This window comes from Hypanus sabinus, chromosome 5, assembly GCF_030144855.1.
Source record: "Hypanus sabinus isolate sHypSab1 chromosome 5, sHypSab1.hap1, whole genome shotgun sequence".
In the NCBI taxonomy this organism is placed as follows: Eukaryota; Metazoa; Chordata; class Chondrichthyes; order Myliobatiformes; family Dasyatidae; genus Hypanus; species Hypanus sabinus.
In genome coordinates this window covers 38,159,463-38,174,551 of record NC_082710.1, presented here as the reverse complement: position 1 = coordinate 38,174,551, position 15,089 = coordinate 38,159,463, and the positions used below count along the sequence as shown (strand labels likewise).

At 41.8% G+C, this 15,089-nt stretch overlaps 1 long non-coding RNA gene across 1 annotated transcript; it reads right to left on the bottom strand.

Moving 5' to 3' along the window:
• Positions 1–1,567: 1,567 nt before the first annotated feature.
• Positions 1,568–14,320, bottom strand: LOC132393675 (uncharacterized). The gene is made up of 3 exons (XR_009512030.1): positions 12,390–14,320; positions 4,575–4,773; positions 1,568–2,998 (listed from the first exon to the last, which is right to left on the bottom strand). It is a non-coding gene; the product is annotated as an uncharacterized LOC132393675 (long non-coding RNA).
• Between the last annotated feature and the right edge of the window lie 769 nt (positions 14,321–15,089).

Below are 15,089 nucleotides of genomic sequence, written 5' to 3'. Positions count from 1 at the left end.
AATAAATATTCATGGCATGGTAAACTAAATTTACAGCTAAACAGCCTCTCCAGCCCTGAAAATTAAATTTTAGAACCAAAACTCTCTTTCAGTAGTTAATGTTGATTTTTTACATAAAAAACAAAACATGTTAGAAATAGCAAGTTATGCAGCAGCTATGGACGAAGACCTAGTGTTAATGTTTCAAGTTAATGATCTTTTTTTGAACATTTTCTGTCTGTCTCTTTTCTTAAGACCCTCTCTCTTTTTGTCTTTGTTAATTCCAGTGTCCTTCAAAAACTTTGCTTCTGTGGATGATTAAAACCAAATATTTCATGGACAAGTACAAAAAGTAATAATGGAACATAGGCCATTATATTAATGGGATCAGGATACAAGGAAGTACGATAACAGATTGAGCTGCTCTGGTGCTAAGCTGATTATCAAAACAACAGATGCTGGAAATCTGAAATAAAAATAAAGAATGCTGGGAAGTATTCAGACTTTTCCCAATCTCTGTTCTTCAGCTATGCCTCCCTTACCACAGATCTCCCATCTCCATCTCCCACACCCCAGGTCACACCAGGTCCACCTCCCACCCCCATCCTCATCACATTCTACAGGGGTTGTATTGAGAGCATCCTGAGCAGCTGCATCACTGCCTGGTTCAGAAATTGCACCATCACAGATCGCAAGACCCTGCAGTGGATAGTGAGGTCAGCTGAGAAGATCATCTGGATCTCTCTTCCTGCCATCACGGACATTTACTCTACACGCTGCATCCGCAAAGGAAACAGCATTATGAAGGACCCTATGTACCCCTCATACAATCTCTTCTCCCTCCTGCTGTCTGGGAAAAGGCTCCAAAGCATTCGGGCTCTCACCACCAGACTATGTAACAGTTTCTTCCCTCAAGCTATCAGACTCCTCAATACCCAAAGCCTGGACTGACACCTTGCCCTATTGTCCTGTTTATTATTTATTGTAATGTCTGCACTGTTTTTGTGCACTTTATGCAGTCCAGTGTAGGTCTGTAGTCTAGTATAGCTTTCTCTGTCTTGTTTTTTTTATTACGTAGTTCAGTCTAGTTTTTTGTACTGTGCCATGTAACACCATGGTCCTGAAAAACATTGTCTCATTTTTACTATGCACTGTACCAGCAGCTATAGTCGAAATCACAATAAAAGTTGACTTGACTTGACTTGAGATACTGCACGGCCATCAACTCTTCATCTCTTTGTGAGATGAATATGCTATTCCTCAAAGGAGTGGATCCTGGATTTATCAGAACAATATTTAAAGGATTAAAGTAAAATAAAATAGGGTTGCATTCCTTGGAAAGCAAAATTGATTTGATTGAAGTTTTCAAACCATCTCGGGGAATTGTAAATGATGGGGAAACAACTCCAGTGACTGGGGAGCTTAGTTAAAAGAAAATTTAATGGGAGGTATTTCAGGAATTTTGCTAATAGGTCAACATGCAGACATATTTAGTGGTGAATGACTTGTTACCCTGTGAGACCATGGTGCTGTACGGAAGCAGATTCACGGGTTTGGTAGGTGAAACAGCAGACACTGATGGCGGGTATGTACAGCAACTGTTTATTCACAAACAAGCAACAAAACACTTTACTCACATGCAAGTCCAACAAGTGCTCATCCAAGTCACCCAAACTATAGCAACTACAACACTAAACATTCAATAGACTTGTTAAATCTGTCCAACAAGATTAAACAAGTGATGATCTACTTAACTAGGTGTGCACTCGAAACACAAGTCCCTCCCCCTGTTAACTGTAACACACCTTCCAAGCAGTTTGTCCAATGCTGCCCGTGGCTCACAGCCTGGAGTGGCTCGGGGTCAAGAGGGAGACTTGCGAACATACGTTCATCTTTATGCACCTGAAGATCAGAAGCTAGCTGCAGCTATCACAGCACGTGACCTGGGACCAAAAAGCAATGCCTCCATAGAAAGGTGACCACACACTTCAAGCAAGCCCATCATTAGCCAGCATGGCAGAAGCGACTTTTGGAACAATTTTCAATCAGTACATGGATCAATGCTGAACAGTGACTACTGGACAAAGCATGTCTGGATTTGTGGGGCTGGTGTATAGAAGTGGGGAAAGCAAAGAGATGTTGACATCTTTATTTCCTTGACGTGTATTGCTGGAGACTGGTTGAACCTCGTAGCTCTGTATGCGTCCGAAACAGAGGTCAGGGGCCCTTCAATTGTGTCTGCCTTGTTCAAGGAGTCTTGTCTTCTCTGACTTGAGTGCCCAAGTCGGTGTGTAATGAAATCTAATGGAATGTATCATAGACAATGTCTCTACCAACACTGGTAGATACCTATTAAGTCAGAGAACAATAGAGCAGTTGCAGAAGGTGACTATTTGGCCTGTCAAATCTATAGCATCTCTAAATAAGAACGATCCCTCATGCACAACTACCCCATCCTCACCCCGCGGACCTACAAATTCTTCTGTCAAATAGTTTGCTTTGAATCATTCCAGAAATGATCCATCTGCATTATATAAATAGAATCCTCATGTCCTCATAATTCATTTGCCATTCTCCTGCAATCCATCCCCACTATTTCTCCACCAATCAGCATAATTTCTCTCTCTTGGCTGTAGCTTCATGATGGTAAATATCTCTATCAGATCCTCAGTCTCAAGGAGAACATTGTGAGTGCTAACAGTCTATTCAAACAACTGAAGTACCTTTCCCTGGAATCTTTTCTAAATCCCTCCCTTAAGCCTACACATCACTTCTAAAATCTAGACCAATAGTTGGGCACAATACTCCATTTGTGACAGAATTAATGTTTTATAAAAGCTCACTATTTGCTTAAAGTGTCCAGGCAGAACAGGATCAGCCAATCTGTATTTTAAGAAATGTGTTTGGTTGGTCAGTAACATTTCTGGATGAGAGATGAGATTCAGGTCATGATCTGGAGTCTGATGGCTTGAACTTCTCACTGTGGTTGTAGGCTGCATTTTCAGTAGTTGCTCATTGTCTGCGTGGAAGAATGGATATATTGTGAAGGACAGAGCACCAGAGGAAGCTAGTCTGCCTGTATAGCACTTTTCAAACACATGGCAGTTCCAAGTGCTTTACATTGAACAAGATATAAAAATCAAACATCAAATTTCAGAAAATATATAAGAGAATGAATTCACACAAAAAAAAATAGATAGGTTTAAATAGGTGTTACAGTGCATTAGATTCTAACTAAAAGCTAAGGGGAAAATAAAAGTTTTAAGCCTCAATTTAAAAGAGCTTAAAGTTGGAGCAGACTTCAGACCCTCTGGAAGGTTATTCCAGATATGTGGTGTAAGTGACTAAAAGCTGCTTCACCATGTTTGGCTTTGACCCTGGGGTCAGTAAGCAAACCCACTCCAGATGATCTGAGAGCTCGGGAAGGTTCATAATGCAGTAAGAGATCGGAGAAGTATTTTGGCTCTCGACCATTCAGTGCTTTATGATCCAGTAGTAATATTTTAAAGTCAGTCCTCTGATGGACGGGAAGCCAGTGTAGCGATCGGAGAACTGGAGTGATACGTTCTACTTTATTAGTCTTAGTGAGGACTCTAACAGTAGCATTCTGAATGAGCTGCAGCTGTCTGAGGGATTTTTTACAAAGACTTGTGAAAACACCATTACAGTAGTCAAGCCTACTAAAAATAAATGTACGGACAAGTTTATCTAGACCTTGCTGAGACATAAGCCCTTTAACTCTTGCTATATTTTTAAGATGGTAGTAGGCTGACGTTGTAATTGTCTTAATGTGGCAGTTAAAATTTAAGTCAGAGTCCATCACAACACCTTGGCTCTGGCTCAGTTTGTGGTCTGTTATAGCAGGGATTCTAAGTGAAAGGTATGGGATTTGGGTAGAACAGTTTTTTTTTTATATAGGACTCCGGGTAAGTTGCACACTGTTGGAAAATGTTTCTACCATGTCTACAGGTCTACTGAACATCAACAAAAATAGGTTATCTCCAAATAATGAACTATGCAGTTTATTCTGGGCTGTATGGCAGATGGATTCAGTTGATGAGCACTTGTTTCAGCCAGAAAGACAAACTTGAGAAGCTTCTCATTCTGATGTACATGCCAGCTTCTACAAGTATTTGCATTTACAAGTAGCCAAGTGAAAAATAATTAAGTCTGACTCCCTGTCAAGCTGCAGATAAGCACTGTCCCCAAATCCCCAGATTTTGGAGGATTCATCAAGTAAACAAAAATCAAAAAATTTCCATCTAGAGAGCAGTGAACATTTAAAAGGCACTTGGACAGTCATATATCAAAGTCAAAGGTTCATTTATTATCAAAATATACAACACTGAAATTCCTCTTCTCCAGATAGCCACATAACCAAGAAAGAAAAGAACAGCAGCATATTCATCAACCCCCAAATCCTTCCTCCCCGCACAAAAAAATGAACAAAAAAGTAACAGGCACATTGACCTCCAAATCACCCTCCCTTGCACACAAAAAAAAATGAGGAAGGTTGGGCAGAAAACACAGAATATAAAATAAACTATATAGCACTATGGCAGTGGTCTAATAGCAAAAACATTTCTTCCACATACCTTTCATCTGCCTGAGAGTTTTGCAAGAAGTTGCACTTCTCTCATTTTAAAAGTATCCATTTTTTTGTGGCACATTCAGGGAAGTTAGAAGCTTGTGAATAGAGGACAGATCTTTAAACAATCCCATCTTGATGGTGGGAAAGGAGGTCTCCGCTGTCTGATGCAAGAGAAATGTAATGTCTGGATGCAGGACTTCTCACTGTGGAAAGTTCAAAGAAATAAATCGTGAATCTCCCTTCAAATTCAAATCCAACTCAGTCAACAACATATTCTCAAATCATAAAGGATCCCTTTAAATATTACAGGAATAGAGCATCTTGCTTACGGTCAAGTATTATGTTTCTTGTGAATAATTAGCATATAGAATTAGCAGGGTGATTGTGGAGGGATTGGCATTAAATGAGTGCCGAGCAAGAACTGATGTAATCCACTGCCTATTCTTCATACTACAAGCATGCCTGCTTGTCTGTGTTATATAATATGCCGTGAAGAGCAAGCCCTGTCAAAGTTGTGCACTTGCAATTCATGATCAAACCTGAAAGCAATTCAATGACCATGGCGCTGAAATAAACATTACTAAGCAGTCCAGTTTCACAGCCACGCACTTTTCAAATTTATCGAGATTGTTAATGTTCAGTACTGATTGAATGTGCATTTACTAAAGCAGTGTTGCTCTAGGAACAATGTACTGTTTAGTGTTCCTAATGAATATATGCACTCCACAGTAAATGGCATCCACAATAAGCATTTCTTGACAGCACCACTACATATAGTTGGTACATAATCAAATTGACCCTTTGACCTCAATTGCTTTTCCACATAAGAAGAATGATGTTCCAATATGGAAGAAATCCGTAATTTTCCTTAGCAGCTTTGCTTGAGATACTGTTTTGCAATTAATGAGGAGTAATTTGCTTGTAATTCAAGTCAGGAATTAGTTATAGTAGTGGGTGCTTGGTGAAGAAGTGGATTTCCTTGTTCGAAGCTAAGCACAGGATTAGCAAAATTCTCCATGGAGGAACCTTGATTTGTTCAAGGTCTTTCAAGTTTTCAACACTGGGGGGATTATGGCTGCTTAGAGAAGCTCTTGCTTAAAAAAAAAGCAACAAAGTATTAAAAAAAGGATTTAGAGCCGCCAGACCTCTGTTGAAGAGGGAAGAGTTTTATACTGTGGGATTATTTAAAACCATAAACTTCAAAAATAATTAGTTTAGCAGGATTGGGTCAATGCAGGGTAACATGCCTAACAGTCAGCTCAGCGGGAGCTAATATGCATTTTGTTTCCTCTAATTATTCGGTGTATTCTAAGAATGGAGTGGAAGACAAACGTTTGCATTTTTTCCCAGCTGTACTCAAAGTACGTGTTAAATTAATATTACAAAATTTGGGTTAAATTTATATGACATAATAAATTTCAACAGTTTGCAGAGATGTTATTTAAATGTTTTATTACTTTTTACCTTAGTTTTAAAACATCCATCACTTCATTCTTAATAATTCTTACTTCAGTATATCCAATTATCAGATTTGCAGCTTTTCCAGCAAACTAATGGATGCAAGTTTATTTGGGCTTTTTACAAATATAGTTTTTAATATATAAAGAACTATCTGGGCAATTAAAAAATTTACATTGAGTATTATTTAATAAACCAAACTGAGAATCACAAAATAATTAAAAGTGTAAGGGCTAAGCCGAACTAAAATGCCTGACTCTATAGAATATTTAGTTTATAATCTTTAATGCAAAGGGGCTTGTCTGCAATTGATCTGAGGGAAAGTAGAATAATCATGTAGCATTCTTAGTTACTCAGAATGCTCTGATCTTTCTGGATTTTGCAAAGCGCTTCAAACTTTGAGTGGCAATTTTAAAGAGGTAACCTAGCAATCAACAAAGAAATAACAATTTTGGGAATTGACATAATTCTGAGCAGAGTTTATTGCCAATCTTACTGAAAACAATGATGGTTTGTCCAAATCTCCAATGCTAAGCTTTAAAATTTGCAATGAATTCTAGCCCCTCTTTTAATTTAGAGTGGTGGGGTAGAGATACGTCTCTAGCAAAGGAGGTATAAGGTGATCCTTCCCTCCGCTAGCCTGTAGGTCACACTTGAGCAAGGTGTAACTCCTGCATAGCCCCCTCCGATCAGGGTCACATGAAGCCATGGGAGCAGGTGGTGGATGGTCGTAAAAGCAGCTGGTGCATATAACAAGTCCTGGTTTATGCAACTACTGATGTCAGGCAATCTCTGAAGAGTATTGATAATGGCTGGGATCACCCGAGTTGTGAAGACTCTACCCAGAAGAAAGCAATGGCAAACCACTTCTGCAGAACAATTTGTCAAGAACAGTCGTGGTCAAGACCATGATTGCCTACATCATATGACACAGCAAGTAATGACGACAATGATGATGATAATTTTAAAACTGGGTCAGCTTGTGACAGACAAAGTTCAAGTTCAAAGTGAAATGCTGTGATATGTGAAGTATGTGGGCTTCCCATTTTAATTTTAATGCAGAGAGCCTACATTTCAGTCTTTTGACCCACTGCAAGCAAGAAATGGACCTTATTCAAGTTGGCCAGCCACCAATCATTTTGTTTCAGTTAGGAGCAGTTTATCGAGCTTAAGTAGACTCGGGTAGTATAATCTGTACCCGGGGCACTAGATATAATGGCTAGATGGCTCTGAAAGACTCTAGAAGTAGTATAATGGTCACGGCAATCAGAGAAGGAAGGATGGAGAAAGATAATGGTGATGTCACTTTTTTTGTTTATACTTATTCCCTAATCCTATAAAATAAATGGCAGAATGATTCAAAATGCTTTCAGTTTTGCACTACTGACTTCTTAATCTTAATGCATCATTTTACTTATTACTAACTTGTCCATTAAGCAGCTGGCATTTAGGGCAGCAATGAAGGTCCTCCATCTCTGTCCATCGCAGATAAAGAAGCGTTCTTCATTGCTACTCTGCAACAATTTTTTGACCAGTCTGGATTGTTAGCCCTGAGCTGAATCCCACAACCTGGAGGGCCAGTGGAGCACTCTTCACCTGGCCTCTACCCTTTGACCGGTTTGGCATAGGTGACCCTATGAAAAGCCAAATCACAAGACCTTGACTCTAGCCATCATAGCTCTTCAGGTCATTGAGGTATGCAAGCCTCCAAACTCAACAAGGTTGTGGTCCTCTTGGAGGAATGCATCACTTAGGAAGTGTTATTGTACTAAGTAGTACAGAACACTGGCAGGATGTCATATCTACCAACTTCCCTTCATTAGGCCTAACAATTAGTCCAGAGTGCACCTTCCTTGTGCCATCCATCAATTCCCTTGCCTATAATCACCACGTCCTCTAGACTGATGGAAAGAGGGAAGAATTGCCCTGCAACGACAAATACATTCAATTGGTTGATTTAACTAACTCTCTTGTAAGTGAAAAATTGATTTAATTTTATCTTCTGTAATTGTGAACAAGTTTAAATTATTATAATCACACTATCCACAGTATTAACTAACAATGAACGCATCTTTTTGAATGATCGTGCTATTATGATACATGACAGTTAAGTATGAAGAAAGTGTTTGGCTCCACATTTTTGCTACCTCTTCACCAGATTCTGGAAATGTCGATGTTTAATTCCACACCAACTTCCCGGCTGAAGAAGCATTTTAGTGGTCAACCATATTAGTAATTCTGGAGTCACACAGGCACTTGAACAGGACACTAGAAAACTACCACTTACTCTATCTCTGCAAAACCCTCCAAATTCACGGGGAGGAATATAAAAGCAACATTAAGCCAATTACCACACTAGTGAGGCCCAAGTTACTCTCAATTAGCTTTGTTAAGCATACTACACAGTTCAAGAGCCTTTCACCAGATTTTCATAACAGAGTCTACTTAAGCTCTATCATGGAGGGGACTTGCCAGGTGAACAAAGATTCAAGGATGTGCTTCTACCAAATAAGTGATGCTACCAATTTTTCCTGTCCCCAACCATTCCCCCGCCCGCCCCACTATCTCTACTTTCCATAAGGATAACTCTCTGCATGGCTCCCTTGTCCATTCATCCCTCCCCACTGATATCCCTTCTGGCACTTATGCCCACAAGAGTGACCAGTGCTACACCTGCTCCTACAACTCCTCCACCTCCTCCCTCACCAACATTCAGGGCTCCAGAGAGTTCTTTCAAGTGAGGCACTACTTCTAGAGTCTTTCAGAGCCATCTAGCCATTATATCTAGTACCCCGGGTACAATCTGGTGTGGCCTTGTCTGCATTGGAGAGACTGGTGCAGATTGGAGGACATATTGACAAGAACCTTCACTTTGTCCACCAAGACTAGAGGCAGGATGTCCCAATTGTAATGCTTGCAGTTCTGGGAAGCTGGGTGGCCATGAGTAACACACACAAGAGACAGAAAGGTGAGGAACAGCTGTTTATTTTGCTTGTAAGTCATCTACACAGAATGCCTCCTTACATTATGTTCAGTATGTAACACCCAGAGAAGCTTGATCATACCTGTAAGGGTCAAAATATACATGAGTACAGCAATTTCAGTTCAGCTTCCCATTCCCCTTCTGACATGCCTGCCCATGGTTTCCTCTACTGCCATGGTAGGGTAATGTAACTGGTTGAAATGTACATAATTCACAACCACCATATTGCGTTGGAGTTTCACTTTAAGAGGCTTATCTGATGAAATGATATAATTACTTAAAGGGTTTTTAGCACACTTTGAGGTCAGTTTTTGGTGTAAATGAGTTGCTACGGCTATTCTGAAACACAAAATATCTCCGCCATTTTATTACTCAAAACCGACAATTCCAGAGTTATTAAACTTGTTGGCCAATGCAGTCACTTTGAAGCTGCTGGAGTTTTGGGAGAAAAATGCCATCGCTTGGTTTATGCAGGCTGAGCTTCAAAAAATCTCCACCGATGACACCAAATTTTACTATGTGGTAGCATCACTTAGTAATTCCATGGCTGTGAGTGGTGACTCTGCTTGAGCACGCATCTCAACACAAATACTGATCGCTGACAACTCACCTTTTGCAGGCTTTTGGACTGTCAGAGTCTGAGTGTGCCAAACAGTTGCTCTCCTTACACGCCCTCAGCAAGGGTAAGCCTTTGGAACTAATGGACCATATGCTGTCTCACCATCCTTGTTCCACTTTTAAAGAACTCTTCTTGCAGCAAGCGGCTTTATGCAGTCCTGTGTAGGTCTGTAGTCTAGTGTAGCTTTTCTGTGTTGTTTTTTTTTATGAGGTTCGGTCTAGTTTTTGTACTGTGTCATGTAACACCATGGTCCTGAAAAACGTTGTCTCATTTTTACTATGTACTGTACCAGCAGTTATGGTCAAAATGACAATAAAAGTGACCTGATTTAACTTGACTTGAAGCTCTCATAACCTTTGCTAATACACCCATAAAGGTCTATAGGGAGCTTGCTAAAATGATGCATCATTCCTCCTCCCTTCTCTACTTCAATAAGCCCAGTCAGCAAGGCCCCCAACATAAGCACGCCCACAGCTGTTGGAAAAAACACACCAGGTGTGTGTTTTTACCACACTCACTTTGTAGGAACGCTAGGAAGTGCTGACCACCTTGCAACTTCTTCAGTGCCAGAGCATCGGGACATCAAAGATCTGCGGACACTGTGGTATCAACTGCCGAGGCCGTCTACTGTTCATTGCGGGCACCCTTTCAGGTCGATGCTTCCTGTGTGAGATGGGTGCTCAAGTGAGTGTGCTGCGGGCATCATCAGCTATTGACGAGAAGGCAAAGAGTGAACAAACCCTGCTGGGGACCCCCAGAAGGATCCAGATCTATGGGACACGATGGGTGACATTCTGCTTCAGTGGGCGACATGCTACATGAGACTTTATCATGACTGAAGTGGCTAGACCTCTGCGCTGTGCTGATTTCCTGTGTGCCCAAGGAGTCGATCTTAAAAAATGCCAGCTTGTGGAGGTCAACAGCTTTGGGTCGTTACCCTGCTCTCCCAGTAAGTTCCTCACAACGACTCACCACTACATGTGAGTTTACTCGACTGCTGGGCGAACTCACAAACCTCACCAAGCCCACGTTCTCTACTACCGTCACAAAACACGGGGTCAAGCATCACACTTACACAACTGGCCCACCAGTTTATGCCCGTGTGCGTAGACTGGGCCCAGAAAAGCTGGAAACAATGGAGGCTGAGTTTGCAAGCACAGAAATACTTGGCGTTGTACACCAGTCAAATAGCACCTGGGCTTTGCCCCTCCATGTGGTCCCCAAGTCTAATGGTAGCCTCCATCCATGTGCCAATGCCTTAACGAGGTCACTACCCCTGATCGTTACTCAGTCTCAGACATCCAAGTCATTCCAGCACGTTTATCTGGAAAGCTAATTTTTTCCCAAATTCTATTTAGTTTAGGACTACCAACAGGTTCCTGTGTACTAGAAGGACATTCCCAAACCAGCTGTTAAAGCCCCATTTGGCCTCCGAGTTTCTGTGCAAGCCATTTGGGCTGGAAAATGCAGCACAGACTTTCCAACAGCTAACAGACTCTGCATTAAAATTTTAATTAGATTTTCTTTTTGTTTACCTGGATGACATACTTGTCGCCAGTGCTTCCAAATCTGAACAAATATCCCACCTCTGCACACTTTCCAGGCGCTTAAGCCAACACGGGTTGATTATTAACCCTGCTAAATGCCAGTTTGGGTTGTCAACCATTGACTTTCTCGGTCATCGCATCTCCACAGAAAGTGTGAAACCCCTCCCATCAAAAGTAGCCACTATTATGGATTTCCCACTGCCTACACCACTAAAAAACTACATAAGATTTTAGGCATGGTGAATTTCTATCATTCATTGCTAAACTTATGCTCCTCCTGAATAGTGTGCTTTAAGGCAATACTGCAAATCAAGTGCTTGATTGGTCAGCAGACATGACCAGGGCATTTGATGATACAAACGCAACCCTACTGGTACACCTGCTTTCCAACGTACCCATAGCATTGCTACTGATTCTTCAGACTATGCTGTGGGTAGTTGGTCAGAGGTATGTGGCTGCCGCTCACCTTCTTCAGCCACCAGCTCTATCCCCCAAAAGAGATGCAGCGCGTTTGACCTTGAGTTCTTGGTCTCCATCTGGCTGTCCACCATTTTCATTTACTTCCAGAGGATCAGCATTTTGCAGTGTTTGTTGACCACAAACTCCTTATGCATGCCACGGCCAAAATATCAGACCTTTGATCTGCACTTCAGCAATGCCATCTGGCCTACATATCCAAGCTCACATCAGATATACAACTTATCAGGGGGAAAAGTAATGTAGTGGCGTATTGCCTCTCACGGCCAGTCAATGAGGCCATACACATAGGGATTAACTATGCCAGCATGGCAGCCGACCAAGCTATTGACCCAGAGGTCCAGGCTTCCTGAACAATAGTACAGGCCTGCGGTTAGCTGACACGACGTTTGGTGAAGCTGAGGTTTCTCTGCTATGCAACGTCTCATGCAGTCGCCTCGCCCCATTGTGCCCGCAAACTGGAGGTGGACAGTTTTTGACTCCATATCTGGCCTTTCAAATCCAGGCCAGAAGACCTCACAGAAACTGGTTGCGCTAAAATTTGTGTGGCACAGCCTCAGAAAGGGCGTGCGTGATTGAACTGCAGCCCATATGGAGTGCCAGCAGGAAACATTTACAGTCATGTTCAGGCACCACTGGCACCTTTCGAGATCCCTGTGTGGCAGCTCGATAATGTTAATGTGGACCTTTTTGGATCTCTTCCCCACCCCCCCCCCCCCCGGTGGTTTCACTCACCTCCTTACCATGATGCACTGTGCCACCAGGTGACCAGAAGTTGATCCTCTAGCATCGATGAAGGCCGCAGATGTGGCTCGAGCCTTCATCAGAACCTGGCTTGCTCGGTTTGGCACCCCATCTGTTATGTCCTCTAACCGTGGTCCCAAATTCATATTAGACCTCTCGGCTGCAATGGTACAGAACCTTGGTGTTAGGATAGATCACACCGTGGCATATCACCCCAGTCCAATGGCCTACGCGAGTGCCAGGTGATTTTATTCCTAATGCCACAACTGCCCGGTCACCCTCCTCACTAAATTTAAATCCTTCTCAGCTATTCCTATCTCCCATCACGGCATACAGCACTTTCGGATCACTGTTGACCTACATTCTGCCTCACTTGTTTTTGATGCATGCTAACATCCCCTCAGGGCCCCTTACGTTGGCACATTCCAAAACTGGAGTGAATGTGTCATGATGCGCACTGCCAATATTGGAACCCAAATGCAGAGGAATGACAGGTTCTCATGTAGAGATGAGGGTTTATTCATAAACATTCCTAAAGAACATCAATGGCTCAGCTGACTGACACTGCGAAAAGTAACATTCTCAAAACTAGGACCCTGTGATTAGCACTAATTGAGCATCTGCCTAAAAAATACAAGTTACACAGAATCCTTGACCCTGGCAAAATAAACTTAACAAGCTTAAACACAAGGTACCAGGAGACCGCATTGCAAAGAGCAAGTCGCTCAAGAAAAACAGTGAACTCTAGACGATTTATGACTGTCATTAAGCAACAATTATCCATTTTAGGTACTCCTACAACCTCGGAGCCCAGTGCACTCTGGCACCCCACACAGGCTTAAAGAACTCATTACAGAAAGTTTCCTCAACTTCAGGAACTATTGAAGAAGAAAAAAGGAGAAAGAAAAAGGGGAGCAGGTTTTAAAACCTACTCTTTAGATGTTAAGCTTCAAAGTTGGTGTAGAATCAAAATGGAATTGCTGTCATTTTGCACTCCACCTGCTCTCCTTCCTGATGGCTGCCATTTTGTGTGAATGCCGCATTATCACAGTACATTTCATGATGCATTAAAGCAAAAGTGTAACTTTGACCAAGGCTTTTGTTAGGGGTAAACACTGAGTGTAGCACAGGCTCCTACTAACAATAAAAAATGGGCAAACATACACAGCTCTAGGAGCACCTGTGGAAAAAGAAATAGTGTTAGCATTTCAGGCGGTAGACCCTTTGTCACATCTGGGAAAAAGAGAGAGCAAGTGGGTTTTCAGTCACAGAAAAGGTGTGGGAAGTCAGAACGGACAAAAGGTATATTCTTGAAAAGGCATTGCCAGGGTTTCAATGCAAAGAAGCTGTGAACAAGGTCATCAGACCATTGATTAACAGAGGCATTTGGAGAGAGAGAACCTAACAAAAGTACATAAAGCAGGCGTTCCCAACATGGGATCTGTTATTAGTAAAGGCTCCATGATATAAAATAGGTTTGAAACCCCTAACATAAAAGTTGTCAAATAAGGATAAATAGAAAGTAAGAACACAGAGGAATTTAAAAGTTGTGAAGTGCAGAATTGTAGGATATGCCCAGAAGATCAACTCAAGCTAGAGAGAAAACTTGGACACAGGTGGATCACATTGAACAGAAATGGCCTGAGAGTGGAAATGGGTCACCTGCAGCAAGAGAACTCTGGAACGTCACAGTTTGCTCAGCCAGATGATGAAATGTTGTTCCTCACGCATTTATTTTACATCATTACAAAACAGGTCACAGACAGACAGGGAGAGTAGAATAGAGAATTAAAGTGACATCCCCTGCAGGATATCACCAAACTTATGTTTGACTTCCAGTATAAAGAAGACCACATGGACTCCCACCACAGTCAGATTGGCACAAGTGCAAGAGAATTGCTACCTCACCTAAAGGGGTTGTGGTGAACTACATATACCTGTCATATACATATACATATACCCCCCCCCCCCACTGACTGCACTGACTGCTCCTGTGGCTCCTCCCACTGAACCCTGTATAAAGGCGATTGGAGGCACTGCCCCAGCCTCAGTCTCCAGGATGTCGTATGGTGGTCTCTTGCTGCTGACTGCTCTCTTCCAGCTAATAAAAGCCTATATCTCGCCTCACGTCTCCGAGAGTTATTGATGGTGCATCAGGGACTGTTTGGGACCCAAGATGTTGGTAAGAGAAGAGGTAAAGGGGCAAGTATTGAATCGCCCACAGGAGCATGGGAAGGTGACATAAGAATGGGAGTGAATCTTAGAGATGGAAAAGTGGACCAGGAAGCCAGGAATGCTCTAAGAATGCAATTTTGATGGAATTTAAGGTGCATATGAATTGTCCAAACAGACCCTGCAACAAAGTGATAGCGACTACCTTATCCATTTAGAAATGTCATTTTTTAATATGGTGGTTCAAACAAAAAATACACAATCTGATTTTTGTTGGAACGCACACACACACGCCCCTTCCCCAGAACAGAGTTTAAATGAATTATAGCAAAAGAGACATCAAGGACAAACTATAGCTTGGATAAGATTTTTAAATGAATTTACGTCTGAATCGATTGAAGAGGAAAGTTAAAAAATCTTATTCCATGGTTTTCTCCCCCCTCAGTAACTCAAGATCTTCTGTCTCCACCAATTTTCAGAATTTTTTAAAATACACATTCGGTGTCAACTGATTACAGT